Source organism: Piliocolobus tephrosceles, chromosome 3 (assembly GCF_002776525.5).
Source record: "Piliocolobus tephrosceles isolate RC106 chromosome 3, ASM277652v3, whole genome shotgun sequence".
NCBI classification, from domain to species: domain Eukaryota; kingdom Metazoa; phylum Chordata; class Mammalia; order Primates; family Cercopithecidae; genus Piliocolobus; species Piliocolobus tephrosceles.
This window is the reverse complement of record NC_045436.1, coordinates 144289481-144308876: the sequence shown is the minus strand read 5'-3', so window position 1 is coordinate 144308876 and position 19396 is coordinate 144289481.

Genomic DNA, 19396 nt, shown 5'->3' with positions numbered 1-19396 from the left:
GGACCCTCTTTTTCCTGACATGAGGGAATACAGCTGGTAGGGTAATTTGCATCTCTCTTGGGGACCTAGATATACTTTCACATCGTCTGGTTTCTTCTGAAGACTTGAGGTGTCTGAACGGGATAGTACTAAAGTCACTGTTAAGTCAAGCCCAGGCCAAGAAAAACTTCCTTTGTATCTGCAAAATAAAACACCCAATGTTGTAATACTAAAGATTTTTAAGCCCACTCTATTGGCTAGGAATGTTATTACTACATAGTGTCTTTTTTTTTTTTTTTTTTTTTTTTTTTTGAGACGGATTCTCATCCTGTTGCCCAGGCTAGAGTACATGGTGTGATCTCGGATCACTGCAACCTCTGCCTCCCAGGTTCAAGTGATTCTCCTGCCCCAGCCTCCCAAGTAGCTGGGATTACAGGCGTGTGCCACCACACCCAGCTAATTTTTGTATGTTTTGGTAGGAATGGGGTTTCACCATGTTGAACAGGCTGGTCTCGAACTGCTGACCTCAAGTGACCTGCCCGCCTCAGCCTCCCAAAGTGCTGGAATTACAGGCATGAACCACTGCACCTGGCTCATAGTATCTATTTTGAAGTACAGAACTGCTGAGAGACCTTTAAACTCATCACAGCATTTTGTGTGGATGTCTCCAGAACTCTTGCCATCCTGTGTTGAGGACTCCTTGCCCAATTTTTACTCCCCTACCTTCTCCAGTACCTACTCTCCCTCTGACACAGCCCCATACAATACAGGTTTCTACATGGCCATCTTTAATTCAATTCAGCAAATATTTATGGACCCATATGAACTGCCCAGCTCTGCAGTGGGTGTTAGGGATATAAACTTCAATATAATTAGAGACCTATCACATGAGTTAACCACAAAGCACTCCTCTGGGTTACATGAACAAATTGATCTACTGCATAGGTTTGCTTAACATTGAACACTTAAAAATTAGAAAACTAATGCCTCAGATTATTTTCTTTTTCTTTTTTTTTCCACAGTTAATGAAAATTCCCTCACCTTGCTGATATTGGAAACTTTGTCATGTAATGCTTTGTCTGATTCATGACAATAGAACAATTTTGTCATTATCTACAAGGAAGGATACTTCTATTTAGAATGTTAAGAGAAAACATAGATATTTATTTCCTTTCATCCAAAAGTGAAAACCAAACTATAAACATATACGTTAAAGGAAGTGGTGCAGATACGGTTTGAATATATGTTCCCACCAACTCCCAAGTTGAATTGGAATCCCCAGTGCTGGAAGTTGGGCCTGGTTTGAGGTAGGGCCTGGTGGGTCATCAGGGTCAATCCCTCATGGTGCTATCCTCCTGATCGTGAGTGAGTTCTCACGAGATCTGGTTGTTTAAGTGTGTGGCACCACCCCCATCTTGTTCCCGCTCTTACCATGTGAAGTGCCCACTCCCACTTCACCCTCTGCCATGAGTAAGAACTTCCTGAGGCCTCCCCAGAAGCAGATGCCAGCACTGTTTCCTGTACAGCCTGCAGAACTGTGAGCCAATTAAATCTCTTTTCTTATAAATTACCCAGTCTCAGGTATTTCTTTCTAGCAATGCAAGAACAACCTAATATACAGGTGCTAATACATAATATTCATAAACACAAGTAAAATAATATGGTCTGTCAAGAGGCCATTCTGCCCACCCTAGTTCTGTAGATGGGTGTTAGAAGGTAGATTTGGCAGAAATATTATTCATCAGAAATCCATGCCAGGTTCATACGCTCTTGGCTTAGCTGGCTCCTGCTCATCAAATCAAAGTCTGAATAAAAGTTGGAAAAAAGTTTTAATTTCTCTTGATATATTTCTTCATGAGATAAAAGAAGATACAGCTAAGTATTCAATAGCAGAATAATTATATCTGAAATCACCTTGCTTTTCCTGAAATGTATTAAAGCTGCATTTTACAAGAAAGGATTTTGACTTCCAGTTTTGAGGGTCTATCTGAAACTGCCTTTGCAAAATTATTACTGAGACAGTGAAAGACATCTAACCTAACTGACTCCATCTTGCTTCTAATCTTTAAGCTGTGCTTGTTCCTTCCTGAGCATCTGCTAAACTAACTTTGGGAGAAACTTAGTTTATAGTTTAAAACAAAAATGATAACACCCTTCTCCCAAAACAAACCTTCTTGCCAGGGGACAAGAATGCCTGTGTAGAACTAACAAATTAGGCACAAGATTAGAAATTATGGTTTAGGAGTCATGCAGCTGGAGGCTACAAGATTCTGACCCTTCCGAAACTGCTCCTAAGATCAGTGCTTATTTTGCAGACCCTGTTCTTGATGGATCAGCTGGCCCCACCCAGATCAATACACTGGTTCATCTGATCTTGTGGTCCCCACCCAGGAACTGATTCAGCACAAGAGAACAGCTTCAACTTCCCATGATTTCATCTCCAACCCAACCAATCAGTGCTCTTGACTCACTGGCTTTTCCCCACCCACCAAATTATCCTTAAAATCTCTGATCTCCGAATGCTCAGGGGGACTGACTTGAGTGGTAATAAAACTCTGGTCTCCTCCACAGCTGGCTCTGCATGAATAACTCTCTGTTGCAATCCCCCCGCCTTGATAAATACACTCTGTCTAGGCAGCGGGCAAGGTGAACCCACACGTGCAGTGAACCAGTCTATTTCTACAAGGTTAGATTGTCGAAACCTTCACTGTCTCATAAAGTTGCTAGGCCCAGGTGGCTATTGAAAACTTGAAATATGGCTAGTTTAAACTAAGATATGTTCTAAGTGTAAAATACACACTGGATTTTGAAGACTTAAATGAAAAAGAGAGTGTAGAATACCTCAATATTTTGTTATATGGATTACATAATAAAATGATATTATTTTGGATATGTTGGTTAAATAAAATGTATTATTAAAAGAAATGTCATGTGTCTCTTTTTACTCTGCTAGAATATGTTACATTCATGGCTTCCATAATATTTATTTTGGACAGCACTGATTTATAATCTATTTTAAAATACTTCAGCAAAACCAATGTGATTGTTAGTTTTCATCTATATTCTACAAATGGACATTGAAAGCCAACATTCTGGAGACAGCTGTAACATTTCTTTAGAGATAAAGAAATGATAACAAAGATTTTTATTTTATTTTATTTTGAGACAGGGTTTCTGCTCTTGTTGCCCAGGCTGGAGTACAATGGCGCCATCTTGGCTCAGTGCAACCTCCGCCTCCCAGGTTCAAGCGATTCTCCTGCCTCAGCCTCCCGAGTAGCTGGGATTACAGGCATGTGCCACCACGCCTGGCTAATTTTTTGTATTTTTCCTAGAGAGGGGGTTTCTCCATGTTGGCTAGGCTGGTCTCGAACTTCTGACCTCAGGTGATCCACCTGCCTTGGCCTCCCAAAGTGCTGGGATTACAGGTGTGAGCCACAGCACCCAGCCAAAAATATCTTTATCTCTAATCAATCCCAGAGGGCTTATGAGGTAGATTGCATTACTGTTATAAATAAGTATAGCTATATTTGGAGTCCTTCCCTATTGGAGAACTATACTTCCTTCATTGGCTTCAGGCTTGGTCACATGACTTGCTTTGGCCAGCCAATGAAATGTGAGTGGCAGTGATACATACCACTCCAAGCAGATGCTTAAAAGCCGTCATGTGGCCTGTCCACTCTCTTTTCCTTGTGCCACAAGACCACATGTCCCATACGGGGACAATTTCCTCAGCCTGGGCACTGGAATAGAGACAACATGGAGTAGACCCTTGACGTGTATGTACCCCAAGAGAGAAGAAACTCTTTCCCCAGAGAGAAGCCAAAAACCAGAGAAAGAGGAGGACGTGGGAGCTAGTATGGTGTTTGTTTTTCCTTGAGCCCCAAAACCACATTTAAGCTCCTACAATTTGGCAGATGAGGGCCAAATTGTAAGTCTTGATGTAAGTCTTGGGGAGGGACTCTAGAACTGCAGGCAGTTCTACAAGGCTATCTGTATCTAATTTGCTCGCTGCTGTGTTCCAAGCACCAAACAGTGCCTGACACACAATAGGAGTTCAACAAATATTTGTTGAATAAATGAACGAAGACCAAAGGCAAATATCAATTTTGAAGAGCTTGAAGTTCCTATATATTTGGGGATGTTCTTAAAAAAAAAAATATGTTACTAATACAAAGTTAGGTTACAAAAATGAAAATTTATTTAGAATTTCTTTCTTTCTTTTTTTTTGATAAGGTCTTACTCTTGTTGCCCAGGCTGGAGTGCAATAGCATGATTTCAGCTCACTTCAACCACCACTTTCTGGGTTCAAGCAACTCTCCTGCCTCAGTTTCCCGCATAGCTAGGACTACAGATGCATGCCACTATGCCCAGCTAATTTTTGTATTTTTAATAGAGACAGGGTTTCACCATGTTGGCGAGGCTGGTCTCGAACTCCTGACCTCAGGTGATCCACTCACCTCGGCCTTCCAAAGTGCGGGGATTATAGGCATAAGCCACCGTGTTTGGCCTAGAATTTGTTTAAAATCCAAAATGTTAGCAGAGTTTTAGACTAACAAATACTACAAACATCATACAAATGTAGGTAAGTAACACATGCTTATTAATTAACATGCTTATTAATTAATTGCCTAACTCACCTCTATGATGCTTTTTTCCCTGCATGTTTTAGCTCCAAGCTACTTGATCTTCTCTTCACAGGACATCAATTTTAGAATATTTTCCTTTTTTCTTTAGCCCCTCCTAGGCTTATACAATCTCAACTTCTAAAGAGAGATCAGAAAGATCATTCAGTCTTTCCTTTAGCATGACTGATTTTTTCCTTCTTCTTCTCTCTCTTTTTTTTTTTTTTTGTTTTTTGTTTTTTGTTTTTGAGACAGGGTCTCACTTTGTTGCCCAGGCTGGAGTCCAGTGGCGTGATCTCAGCTCATTGCAACCTCTGCTTCCCAGGTTCAAGTAATTCTCATGCCTCAGCCTCTCCAGTAGCTAGGATGACAGGTACCTGCCACCACGTCCAGCTAATTTTTATAATTTTAGTAGAGATGGGGTTTCACCATGTTGGCCAGGCTGGGTTGGAACTCCTGACCTCAATGATCTGTCTGCCTTGGTTTCCCAAAGTGCTGGGATTATAGTCATGAAGCTCCACACCAGGCCGCATGATTGATTTTTTAAATTATTATTATTATTATAATTGTTTTTGAGATGGCGTCTCACTCTGTTGTCCAGGCTGGAATGCAGGAGCATGATCTCAGTTCACTGCAACCTCTGTTTCTTGGGTTCAAGTGATTTTCCTGCCTCAGACTCCTGAGTAGCTGGGACTACAGGCGCTTGCCACCACGCCCGGTGAAGTTTTGTATTTTTAGTGGAGATGGGGTTTCACCATGTGAGCTAGACTGGTCTCAAACTCCTGACCTCAAGTAATCCACTTCCCTCAGCCTCCCAAAATGCTGGGATTACAGGCATGAACCACCGTTCCCAGCCCTGATTTTTAAAATTATTATTGATCATTTAGAAAATTTCCTTTTAGATTTATATATATTATTATTATTTTTTAAATTTTTTCCAAGATGGAGTCTTGCTCTGTCGCCCAGGCTGGAGTGCAGTGGCGCGATCTTGGCTTACTGCAACCTCTGCCTTCCGGGTTCAAGCAATTCTCTTGCCTCAACCTCCCAAGTAGCTGGGATTACAGACACCCACCACCATGGCCAGCTAACTTTTATATTTTTAGTACAGATGGGATTTCACCATGTGGCCAAACTGGTCTCGAACTACTGACCTTGTGATCTGCCTACCTCAGCCTCCCAAAGTGCTGGGATTACAGGGGTGAGCCACTGCGCCCGGCCTACATAACATTATGTACCTCATATAACCTCAGCACCTCACTTGCTGTGGAAAGCTATCTAGGCCGCAGTAAAGCAATACAGTTAGGTTTCAGCCTCCTGGGGCAGTTTAGCTGGAACACAGGGTTATTAGACCTAAGAGGAGCTGCTAAACCAGCTTGGGGCCAAAGCATGGCAGGTGATCCTTTCGAAACCTACTACGGGACAAGGTGAAACTATGGGCCACAAGGATTTATGTAAGTTTCCTTTTCTTTTAGGAAAATTTCATTTTGCAAGAGGAAATGTTCTTAGGAGTCTACAGAAGAATAGATTTCCAAGATTTCTGGTTATTAACAGAAATGTTAATACCCCAGAAAGGTAATTTGGAATGTTTGTACTAGGGATGTCTTGGATTTAAGTATTATCTGGTGTATTCTCTCTCCTATGCATGCATCAGGCTTGTATTTTCAGCTTTAACTCCTGCTCTTCCTTTATACATACATACTCAACATGTTAGCTATGGAACTACTACTAGTTCCCATGCATGCCAACAGTATGCTTTCAGCCTATTTATATTCATGTCCATAGTCCAAGCTCTAAATACCCATCAAGAACTTGCTCAAATGGCATCCATGAAATTCTCCCTGATCTGCCATTCCTTTCAACTTTCCAAAAGCACTTGATACAAAATTTTTGACAGCACATGTTCCTTTCTTGTTTGCATTAGTTTCTGTGTCACAGTTTGCCTACTGGATTTGAAAGGAAGGTTTAGCATTTTTTTCGTTGCCCTCTCAGTACCTAATTCTGTAAATAGAAGCTTTTTCCTGTATTTTCTTCTGAAAGTTTTATAGTTTTAGCTCTTAATGCTTAGGTGTTTGATCCTCAAAAGGTATTTATTGAGTGCTCAATCTGGATTACCCAATGATGTCTTGCATATGACACCAAAAGCACAGGCAACAAAAGAAAAAATAGGTAAATTCGACTTTATCAAACTTTTGATACACAGACTTTTGTGTATCAAAAGACATTATTGACAGTGAAAACACAACCCACAGAATGGGGGAAATATCTGCACATCATATATCTGATAAGAGATTAACACCCACAACATATAAAGAATTTCTACAATCCAACAACAAAAAAAACAAACAATCTGATTTAAAAAATGGGTGAATGACTTGCATAGAGCTTTCTCTGAAGAAGACACAAATGGTCAGAGTAGGCACACGAAAAGAGGTCCAATATCAGTAATCACTGGGAAAATGCAAATCAAAACCACAACAAGATACCACTTCACACCCATTAGGATGGCTATAATAAACAAAATAACAAAACAAAACAATCTCTAGGAAATAACAGTGTTGGTGAAGAGGTGGAGGAATTGGAATCCATAAGCATTGCTAATGGGAAAGTAAAATGGTGCAGCTGTTATGGAAAAACAGTATAAAGCTTGCTCAAAAAATTAAACATAGAATTACCATATGATCCAGCAATTTCATTTCTGAGTATGTACCTAACAGAATTAAAAGCAAGAGCACTTTTAATTCTTAGCAAACAAATATTTGTACACCAATGTTCATAGCAGCATTATTCACCATAGACAAGAGGTGGGAACAACTCAAATGTCCCTTTGATGGAGGAATGAATATAGAAATTGTGGTCTATACATACAAGAAACATTATTCAGCCTTTAAAAGGAATAAAATCCTAACATGAATCTTGAATGATGAATTTTGAAGACATTATGCTAAGTGAAATAAGTCAGACAGGAAAGGACAAATATTGTATGACTCCACTCCTATGAGGTACCTGGAGTAGTGAAAGTCATAGTGTTAAATCAAGTTTAGCCTAAAGCTGCCTCCTTACATATTTTAAGTTTGGTCTAAGGGTTTCTCTGTACATCGTGAACTGTAACAAGTGGAGGTGTAAACAGACCGGAGCCTATACTTATGCCAATCTCTGAGTTTTGGCCAATCAAATGTAGCCAACAGTTGGAACCATGTTGAAATAAGCCAAATGCCAAGCTGTAACCAATCTGGCTGTTTCCGTGCCTCATTTCTGTTTTCTGTAAATCACTTTCCCTTTTCTGTCCATAAATCTTCTTCTACCACATGGCTGCACTGGAGTCTCTGACCCACTCTGGCTGGAAAGGCTGCCCGATTTATGAATTGTTTATTGCTCAATTAAACTCCTTCAGATTTAATTTGCCTAAAGTATTTCTTTTATCAATAGAGACAGAAAGAAGAATGGGAGATGCTATAACGTATGGGGAGGAGGATTAGAAGAGTTAGTATCTAACGGGTACAGAGTTTCTGTTTGGAAAATTGAAGAAGTTCTGGAGATGAATAGTGGTGATGGTTGCATAACAATTGAATATATTTAGTGCAACTGAAATGTGTGGCATTTGAAAATGGTTATATTGGCAATGTTATGTATATTTTGCCACCAAAAAAAAAAAAAAAAAAACAGAAAAGAAACCATGTGATTACATAGAATCATGGAGAGGGCCTTGGACACAGCTTCTGTAATTCATAGGCCTTGTCTAAGGCAGAGTATACCTAAGCAATCCTTAAAAACAAGGATTTATGAAGTTTAAGAAAATTTGCCAGAAATGAGCATCTGTTACTGTTGTCAAGCAAACGTCCTGGGTGAGGGGTGACTATCTGGGTTGGTGGCATGGGGGTAAAATAATTTACCAAGACAGTTGTAGGTAAAGAAAGGCAGATTTCCAGCCTGGCCAACATGGTGGAACTCCGTCTCTACTAAAAAAAAATACAAAAATTAGCTGGGCATGGTGGTGCACATCTGTAATCCCAGCTACTTGAGAGGCTGAGGCAGGAAATTTGCTTGAACCTGAAAGGTGGAGGTTGCAGTGAGCCAAGATTATGCCACTGTATTCCAGCCTGGGTGACAGAGAAGGAAGGAAGGAAGGAAGGAAGGAAGGAAGGAAGGAAGGAAGGAAGGAAAGAAGGAAGGAAGGAAGGAAGGAAGGAAGGAAGGAAGGAAGGAAGGAAAGAAAGAAAGAAAGAAAGAAAGAAAGAAAGAAAGAAAGAGAGAGAAAGAAAGAAAGGGAAAGAAAGAAAGAGGGGAGGGAGGGAGGGAGGGAGGGAAGGAAGGAAGGAGAAAGACAGATTTATTAAAGAAAGTATGAAAAGACATTCAGAAGAGGAGGTAACTGCAAGGAAATACAGGCTTGCTGGATATTTTATAGAATAGTTTTTGGGCTGATTGATAATGCCAAGGTAGCGGGGAGCTCAACTTGCATTCTTCTGTCAGCTGAGTTCTTTGATAAATTGAGGAATTTAATAATAAACAGGAAGTTTGTGAGTCAGGTATGTTATCTGCACAGGAGGACTACATGTCATGGGCAACAATAATAACAACAAAAAAGCAGACCTATAGCTTATGTTCTTCCTCTATTTGTTTACACATCCTGGACCATGAAGAAAGGTAGATCTATAGCTTATCTGCTTTATCTCTTTGCTTTCCCAAGGTCCTGCCAGCCTGACTCCTTTTCCCTAATTAGGACTCCAAGTTCAGGACATTCTTCTAGAGCAGGTGATACGGTTTGGCTGTGCTCCCACACAAATCTTATCTTGAATTGTAGTTCCCATAATCCCCACATGTCATGGGAGGGACCTGATGGGAGGTAATTGAATCATGGAGGCAGTTACCCCCATGCTGCTCTTCTCATAACAGCGAATTCTCATGAGATCTGATGGTTTTATAAGGGGGTTTCCTCCTCTTTGCTCTGAACTTCTCCTTGCTGCTGCCATGCGAAGAAGGATGTGTTTGCTTCCCCTTCTGCTATGATTGTAAGTTTCCTGAGGCCTCCACAGCCCTGCGGAAGTGTGAGTCAATTAAACCTCTTTCCTTTATAAATTACCCAGTCTTGGTGCCCTGTGTCACAGAAGCTCTAGCCATGGCTGAAAGGGGCCAAGCTACAGCTTGGGCAGTGACTTCAGAGTGTGCAAGCCCCAAGCCTTGGGACCTTCCATGTGGTGTTGAGCCTGTGGGTGCACAGAAGTCAAAAACTGAGGTTCAGGAACCTCTGCTTACATTTCAGAGTATGTATGGAAAATCCTGGATGTCCAGGCAGATGTTTGTTACAGGGGTGGAGCCCTCATGGAGAACCTCAGCTGGGGCAGTGTGGAAGGGAAATGTGGGCTTAGAGTCCCCACACCGAGTCTCCACTGGGGCACTGCCTAGTGGAACTGTGAGAAGAGGGCCACTATACTCCAGATCCCAGAATGGTAGATCCACCAACAGCTTGCAACTTGCACCTGGAAAAGCTGCAGACACTCAGTGCCAGCCTATGATGGAAGCTGGGAGGGGTCTGTACCCTGTAGATCCACAGGGATGTTGCTGCCCAAGCTGTGGGTGCCTACCTCTTGCATCAGCATAACCTGGATATGAGACATGGAGTCAAAGGAGATCATTTCAAAGCTTTAAGATTTGACTGCCCCACTGGATTTTTGGATTTGCTTGGGGCCTATAGCCCGTTCATTTTAGCCAATTTCTGTATGGAATCTGTCAGGTTGGTGGGATAAATTACAAAGATAGAGTTATAGGAAATAGACACAAACCTTCTTGGAATGCTGGTAGGTTTGCATAACTTCAGTAAAAGATCTGACTGAAGGCAGCTGAATTCTCTTAAAAGCTTACATAGGAATGTAGAGGAGTTTATCTAAATAGCTTGTTTACTCATGTGGTCCTAAGACTAACCTTTGATCATCTGTGGCGCATAACTGCTCTCTACTTGGGAGGTCGGCAACGTTAATTACCCTCTAGTGGTGTTTACTTAAGACCTTTGTCATTTAATCTGTACTAAATAAATGCGAACTTCTCTGGCTAACTGAGGCCACCAGGCTGCTGACTTTTTACAGCACCCTCCTCAGGGTCTGTGAGTGGCCCAGTCCCCTAGCCCACTCTTTCACTGGATATCTGTGTCTGAGTGCATTTTTTCATCAGTCACTGGGTCAGGGTCTGCGGGTAGAACCCGGCACTCCCATTTGGAACAAGTGTATTTGCCCAATGCCTACAGCCCATTGTATCTAGGAAGTAACTAACTTGCTTTTGATTTTACAAGGTCATAGGTGGAAGGCTCATTGCCTTGTTGCAAATGAGACTTTGGACTTGGACTTTTGGGTTAATGCTGGAATGAGTTAAGACTTTGGGGGACTGTTGGGAAGGCATGATTGCATTTTAAAATGTGAGAACACGAGATTGAGGAGAGGCCAGGGTTGGAATGATATGGTTTGGCTGTGTTCCCATCCAAATCTCATCTTGAATTGCAGTTCCCATAATCCTTATATGTCATGGGAATGACCTGGTGGTGGTAACTGAATCATGGGGGCAGTTAGCCCCATGCTGCTGTTCTCATGATATTTAGTTCTCATGAGATCTGATGGTTTTATAAGATGTTTTTCCCCATTTTGCTTGGCATTTCCCCTTCTTGCCATCATGTGAAGAAGGATGTATTTGCTCCCCCTTCTGCCACGATTGTAAGTTTCCTGAGGCTTCCCCAGCCCTATGGAACTGTAGGTCAATACAATGTCTTTCCTTTATAAATTACCAAGTCTCAGGCAGTTCTTTATAGCAGTGTGAGAATGGACTAATATAGCAGGGGTCCCCACCCACCAGCGCACAGACCAGTACTAACCTGTTAGGAACTGGGCCTCATAGCAGGAGGTGAGCAGTGGATTAGTGAGCATTACCACCTAAGCTCCACCTCCTATCAGATCAGCAGTGGCATTAGATTCTCATAGGAGCTCGAACCCTATTATGGACTGCACATTCAAGGGATCTAGGTTGCATGCTGCTTATGAGACTCTAATGCCTGATAATCTCAGGTGGAACAGTTTCACCCCAAAACCATTCCCTACTCCCGTCTCTGGAAAAATTGTCTTCCATGAAACCAATCCCTGATACCAAAAAGGTTGGCGACCACTGTTCTAGAGAACTAACTAAAAGTCTTCATAAATAGTTTACTTAATCTCTTCTTTCCTTTTTTTCTCTTTTAAAATGTATTTATTGAGGGCCTTTATTACATATGGCACTATGCAGGAGATATCATGGAGGAAAAAGTAGTAGCAGTATAGATAGCAATTAAACACAGACTTTGAACTTCAATGCCACTTTTATCCCCCTATTATCTATGGGCACATTACTTAACCCTTCTGCATCTCAATTTCCACATGTATAAAATGGGCACAATAATACTACCCATCTCATAGGGTTTGTGCTGAATATCTTTTGTTTGCCTCTCCGGATCATTCTCCACACTAATCCACCCTGTTCCTGACCCTGGGAATTTGACCTGCTTGGGTTGCTTCAGTGAATTTACTTGCTCTCTGGCTTCAATTTGGAGCAATTTGGATTTGGTCAATGAGGATCCCTGGTAGGAGATTAGAGGGAGATAGGAATAAAGAGGTTGGGTATTTGTCATTGTTTTTAGAGACAAGTCTTCCTGTATTCCCCGGGCTGGAGTGCAGTGGCTTTTCACAAAGGCAATCATAATGTACTATAGCCTCAAACTCCTGGGCCCAAGTGGTCCTCCTGGTTCAGCCTCGTGAGCAGCTGGGACTATGGGTGCAGCCAGTTTTGAGGTTGAGTATTTTACCCCAGTTTCCTCCTTGTAGGGATCCCCGACCAAAGGTTACAGCTGCTGCCAGTGCAGCCCTCTCTACATGACTTCCTTTTTCTGAGTTTCCATGAACATCCCCTCCCTTTACAACATGTGTTTCTAACACAAAGCAGCCTGTAAAATTGAGCTGCAGACATAAATAAGCAAGCTGGAACCTTGCACGGATGAATGCTAGCAGCTGTTCCAATAGGAGAAGGCTACCAGGGGGCTAGGCATGTTTAACATGGCGGCTCCATCATCCCTTTTCCTTGCCAACAATGTGTATAGTAAGGAGCAGACAACATGAAGCTGGTAAAGAAGAGAAGCCACTTGCATAACGGAAGACTAGGGTGGGGCAGCCAGCTTCCTCATGCACTATGTAAATGTCTCACCTGGTCCAACCATTCTTTGGGCCCAGTGTAAATCAGATACCACCTCCTCAAGCCAGTCTATAAAACCCCTGTGCACTTCATCATGGGACTGGAAGACCCATTCGGGTGCCCCTCTCTCTCTGCAGAAGAGAAAGCTATTTTCTTTTCTCCTTCTTTCACCTATTAAACCTCCACTCTTAAACACTCCTGTGTGTGTCCATGTCCTTGATTTCCTTGGCATGAGTCAACAAACCTTGGGTGTTACCCCAGGCAATGATGCCACTTCACTGTGATGTCTGGCTTAAACTGGAGCTGGAGCAGCAGGGCTCCATCCACACCAAAGGCTGCATGGGCCAGTTTGAGAAATGGCTGCTGGACAACCTGATCGTCATAACCAAGGTCTTTGTGAGTATCACCTACCTCCAGATCTTTGGCATCTTTCTGGCCTGGAACCTCCTGAGTGACATCAAAGCAGTGAAAGGCAACTGGTTAGTCTGCCACATGCCATTGCCACATGTCTAGCCAATTGAGGCCTCTGATGGGCACCCCCCTCCCCCATGCAGTACCTTCTCCTACTGTTGGTGACAGGAAAGGCTGCAGGAGGTATTTCTTCTTGGATCTGAGTCCTGAGTGGGGTTTGTATGTACAGGTGCGCTGTCCACCCACAGAGAAAGCCACTGTGGCTCTGCTGGGGCTGCTTTTCCTGGAGCTGTGGGTAAGAAAGGTATGTGTGTCTACACACACACATGTACATGCATGCACAGGAGAGCCACCGTCTTGGCTATTGTTGGGGTGGCGGGCTCTCCAGAGGACTAGGAAGGGCATAGCTATGAGGGTACAGGCGGTTGGGCACGGTGGCTCATGCCTGTAATCCCAGCACTTTGGGAGGCCGAGGCAGGTGAATCAAGAGGTCTGGAGTTTGAGACCAGCCTGGCCAAGATGGTGAAACCCCGTGTCTACTAAAAAAAAATACAAAAATTAACTAGGCAAGGTGGTGGGCACCTGTAAGCCCAGCTACTTGGGAGGTTAAGGCAGGAGAATCGCTTGAACCCTGGAGGCAGGGGTTGCAGTGAGCCGAGATCATGCCACTGCACTCCAGCCTGGGCGATACAGCAAGACTCCGTCTCAAAAAAAAAAAAAAAAAAAGAAAAGAAAGAAAGAGGGTACAGGCAAGGTGGGTGGGAGGCACTGCTGTGGAGGCGTCTTTCTGGGTCTCCCCTTCCCTCACCTCATGCTAAGACATACTTCTTGGTGCATGGCTGGATGGGGCATGCCTTGGGGCCTGTTGTTGCCTGCGCCACCACTTCCTGCAGCTTCAAAACTGTCCTCTTGACTAGTTGTACCTTGAGCCTGCCAGGAGCCCACCTCCACCTCAGTGTAATAGACTGTAATTAGCCCAAGAATTTTTTCCCTCTCTCTTGGCATGCCTCTCAGGAGCAAACATGATAAGGGCTAGAAACTACTCAAATAAACAAACTTTGAAAACTAGGGAGAAAAGTAGATTGTAAAGTTTCTCCAGGACCCAGTTAGTGAAATTAACAGGTGATTTTAAACAATTTCCTTGAATTGATTATGGTGCAAAGTTGAGTTTCAAGTATCAGGGAGAAGCAATCTGATCTCCAGTTTTCAACCAGTAGCCATTACAGTCTCAGGGAGGTCCATCTCCTGTGCATGTTGAAATTTATAAGAAGATGTAAAACAGTGGGGGATAGACTCATGTTCTGAAGCTCTAGAATATATTTCTAGTGTGTATGTATTTTTTCTATCTCTGGCAGCTAAGTTTTCCTATTTTTTTTTTTTTTTTTTTTTTGAGAGAGAGAGTCTTGCTCTCTTTCCCTGGCTGGAATGCAGTGGCACAATCATAGCTCACTACAGCCTTGAACTCCTGGGTTCAAGCAATCCTAGCTAGGACTGCAGGTGTGCACCACCATGCTTGGCTAGTTAATTTTTTTTTTTTTTTTTTTTTTTTAGAGATAGGAGTCTCATTATGTTGCTCAGACTGGTCTTAAATACTGGCCTCAAATGATCCTCCTGCCTCAGCCTCTTAAAGTGCAAGGATTACAGTAGTGAGCCACCACACCCCACTCAAAGACTACAAATTTATATAGAATAGATGAATATTGAAATGAACTTACACATAGAAACAAAACTGGATTTTTATATATAGGTAGAAAAGCCAATTCAGTCTACATTTGGCAGAATTTATTTGCATGTCTATAGATGCAGTAGGCAGAATAATACCACCCTTCCCTGCCTCTCATCCCAAGAAGTCCACATCCTAATCTTCAGAACCTGTGAATTTGTTAAATTACATGACAAAGGGGAATTAAGGTTACAGGTGGAATTAAGATTGCTAATCATCTGACCTTGTAGGGAGAGTATCCTGGGTTATCCAAGTGGGTCCAAATAATCACAAGTCTTTAAAAGTGGAAAAGTCTGGGCCAGGCATGGTGGCTCACTCCTGTAATCCCAGCACTATGGGAGGCCGAGGCGAGGGGATCACCTAAGGTCAGGAGTTTGAGACCAGCATGGCCAACATGGTGAAATCCCATCTCTACTAAAAATCCCCCCAAAAAATTAGCTAGGTGTGGTGGCACAGCTACTCAGGAGGCTGAGGCAGGAGAATCACTTGAACCCAGGATGTGGAGGTTGCAGTGAGTGGAGATCATGCCACTGCACTCCAGCCTGGGAGACAGAGTGAGATTCTGTCTCAAAGAAAAAAAGTGGAAGAGGATGGCAGAAGAGAGTCAGAGGGGGTTGTGCCTGTAGAGAAATGCCTATAGAGAAATGTTTAGAAAGATGCAACATTGCTGGCTTTGAAAATGGAGAAAGGAGTCCAACAATCAAAGATGAGCTCTAAAGCTGGAAAAGGGAAGAAGATGAATCCTCCCCTAGAGCCTCTAGAAAGAAGTAGAGCCCTGCAGACCCTGATTTTATCCCAGGGAGACCTGTGTGGGACTTCCGACCTTTAGAACTATAAGATAATAAACTTGTGTTATTTTAAGTCATGAATCTTGTCATAATTTGTCACATCATCAATAGAGAGGTAATAGCTAAGAAGTAGTTGCATTGTTATCATTTATTTACAATTTAAAGAGTTTAAAAAATAACCTAGTCAAAGACAAAGATACATTCATACAGCATCAGATAATCCCCAGTCTTCAGCATTCCACTGAACGTGCACCCATTCCAAAGTCTTAAAGATTTTCTTACATTACCAATTTTTAAAGGTAACAACAATTTTCATTTCTTAGTTAAGACCTCATACTCAGGCTATAACTGCAGAGCTTATTGAGCTTAGTTTTCAGGCAGCAAATAAAAGTAGGAATGTCGAAATGAATGTCTTAGCACTTAGCAATTGCAAAGATACCCTATCCAACCACAGAATTATTAATCACTGATGGAAGCAGAAATGAGCAAATTGATCACTTGATGGTTCAGTAGAATCCCCCTTGAAAACAGGGGGAGAGCCAAGTCATCAATAACTCTGGAATCAATTCTTGTTTCATCAGCCAATTTCTAGCCAAATGGAATAATGGCCTCTTGGTAGTCAACTGCTTTAGCTTCGGGGTTTGTGTTACATTTGGATTTTCTTACCTTCAATTAAAATAAGCTGGGTAACACTTAGGAATTGACTCTGACCCTATGGAAACTCTTATCAAATAGAAATTAATTGGCAGTCACTGAAAGAATGTAGAATATAAAAAACATTAGTTTAAAAACAAGGAGTGTAGTAGAATCTTTTTTTTTTTTTTTTTTTTTTGCTGTACCTGGAGTCCATATATTGTTCTTATTATAGCAACAGACAGAGTGTCAAATGAGGTTCATCCTGTTACCAGCTGTGAATCTGTATCCGTATGGGTCTGCAACAACCTCAATTCTTGCCACCTCAGAAGAAAGAATGCAACCGAGAGGCATGTGTCAGAAAGGAATGAAAGGAAGTAAAGTATACTTGGAAGAGGGCCAAGTGGGTGACTTGAGAGATCAAATGCATGGTCTGACCTCTTCACCTGGGGCGTCACATGTTGGCATACTTCCGGGATCTTGCATTACTTCTCCCCTGATTCTTCCCTTGGGGTGGGCTGTCTTGCTTGAGCCTACTTGCCCAACTCCTGAGGTCTTATCAGGAAGCTGCTGATCTCCAGTTTCAGGTATTTTCTATCTACCAGGAGACTGCCCTTCCCTGGTGCTGACTATAACTAATTATTACTCTAGAGAGACAGTTAACAACAGCCCAACCATCCCCTGATGCTTACCCAACACTCCTAGTGTGTGTGGGAAGGGAGGCGGGGTGCCCTTTCCTGTCTTCCTCATACTATGCTAGCTACCTGCTGTAACGATCTTGCATACATTCCCTTCAGAACTCTCCATTCAAACAAGAGTGAGTGAATGACCCAAGCATGGTCAGTCTGTCTCTTAAACTAAATGATTGGTGTAGAAATTTTTATGGGACCAAATTTGATCCAGTGAGAATCAAGCCTGGCTCATTAAATTGAAAGTATCAAGCAAGAGGCACTTTCTACAGGCTGGTCTTTCTAATCTGGTGGAATATGGACTAAAGTTGGAGAATCAACTTGACAATGAAGTCAACTCAGAGGGAAGCAGAGACAAGAACACAGTTTTCTTTGATGTCATTTGGGCTCTTAAATATACACGTCTACTAAAAGATTGTCTACCTCTGATCTTTTCAGAGTAGTCATATTATTTTGCCTTTTGTCCCCCATAAGGTGAAGATGTTTGCACAGGAATGTGACCTTTGTAACTCCACTTCAGCCTCTGATTGGCTGCACAAAGCAACTGATTTCAGGCCACCATTTCATTTACATGAGGTGAGCATGAAGTGGCCAATGGGAAACCTAGAGGGTATTCAGACCAGAGAAGATTCAATATCGGCCAGCTCCCACACTGTGTAGTGTACTTTCGTTTTCAACAAATCCCTGCTTTTGTTCTTTCCTTGCTTCATTCTTTCTTTGCTTTGTTGGGTGTTTTGTTCAATTCTTTGTTCAAAATGCCAAGAATCTGGGCAACTTGCAGTCAAGACCCTCTACCAGTAACAATATAACAAAAAACTAGTATCAAAACACAATTTTAACAAAAAAATTTTAAAATGCCAACAAATCAATAATAATGGACCATAATAAAGGAAAAACAGCTCAGTAGAAAAGAGGCAACAGAGGCCGGGCACCGTGGCTCACGCCTGTAATCCCAGCACTTTGGGAGGCTGAGGCGGGTGGATCACGAGGTCAGGAGTTTGAGACTAGCCTGGCCAACATACTGAAACCCCATCTCTACTAAAAATACAAAAAATTAGTCCAGAGTGGTGGTGGGCATCTATAATCCCAGCTACTCAGGAGGCTGAGGCAGGAGAATCGTTTGAACCTGGGAGGTGGAGGCTGCAGTGAGTTAAGATTGTGCCATTGCACTCAAGCCCAGGCGACAGTGTAAGACTGCGTCTCAAAAAAAAAAAAAAAAAAGGCAACAGGAGAGAAAATCTGAATGGCAAATAAAGTTGTGAAAAGACACTCAGCCTCACTACTACTCAGGAAAATGAAAATTGAAAAAATAATGACATACCATTTATATACCTAATATTGGTAAGAACTAAAAATAGCAAATTTTGTCAGGGCTTAGGGCTGTTCTCATACACTAAATACAACTACTTAGGGGAGTAAACTTGCAATTATTTTAATATGCAAAGTTGAAGATATATGTCTTAGTTTCACTTTCATTTTACTCTTTAACAAAAATATCAAGCAACATTCATGGAATTACGCTCATTCACCAATGGCAACTATATATTGCTATAGATATGAGAGTTCAGCAAAATCAAAAAAAGTATCTGTGAGATTAATTAGCTATATGGAATTTGCAATAGAGAACATTTTGTATTTTAATATTTTTGTAATAAGATGATCCTTTAAATCAGTAAAAAATATATGTATATCCTTACATACATACATATGTACAATATATATATAGCTATGGACTGAATTGTGTCCCCCAAATTCATATGTCAAGACCCTAGCCCTCATGTGACTGTATGCATTTGGAAACAGGATCTTTAGGAAGTAATTAAGGCTAACTTAAGTTATAAGGATGGGGTCCTAATCTGACAAAACTGGCGACCTTATAAGAAGGGGAAGAGAGGAGGAGAGAGATCATTCACCGCCTCCTAAATTGAGCACACAAAAAATGGCAGCTGCCTGTGGCTAAAATGAAACTTACCTTGCTAGAACCTTAATCTTAAACCTCCCAGCCTCCAGAACTGTGAGAAAACAAATTTGTGTTGCTTATGCTACCCACTTTATGGTATTTCATTATGGCAGCCTGAGTTGACTACCATAGACACACACAAACAAACACACTGGCAAGTAGACATATAATTCTAAGAAATGTTAAAAAGTGTAAGTGCTATAAAAATATGGAGTAAGTGACATGGGAAGAATGCAGAGGAGGTGGCATTTTAGCTCAGCTAGGAGGATGAGTAATCCAGGCTAGAGATTTGAAGGACCTGAACTTGGGCAGTGGCTTTAGAAAAAGAGGTTTGTACTGTTTCAGGAGAACCCCATTTGATTTCTTGACTGCAGCTGACTAGCACCTGGTCT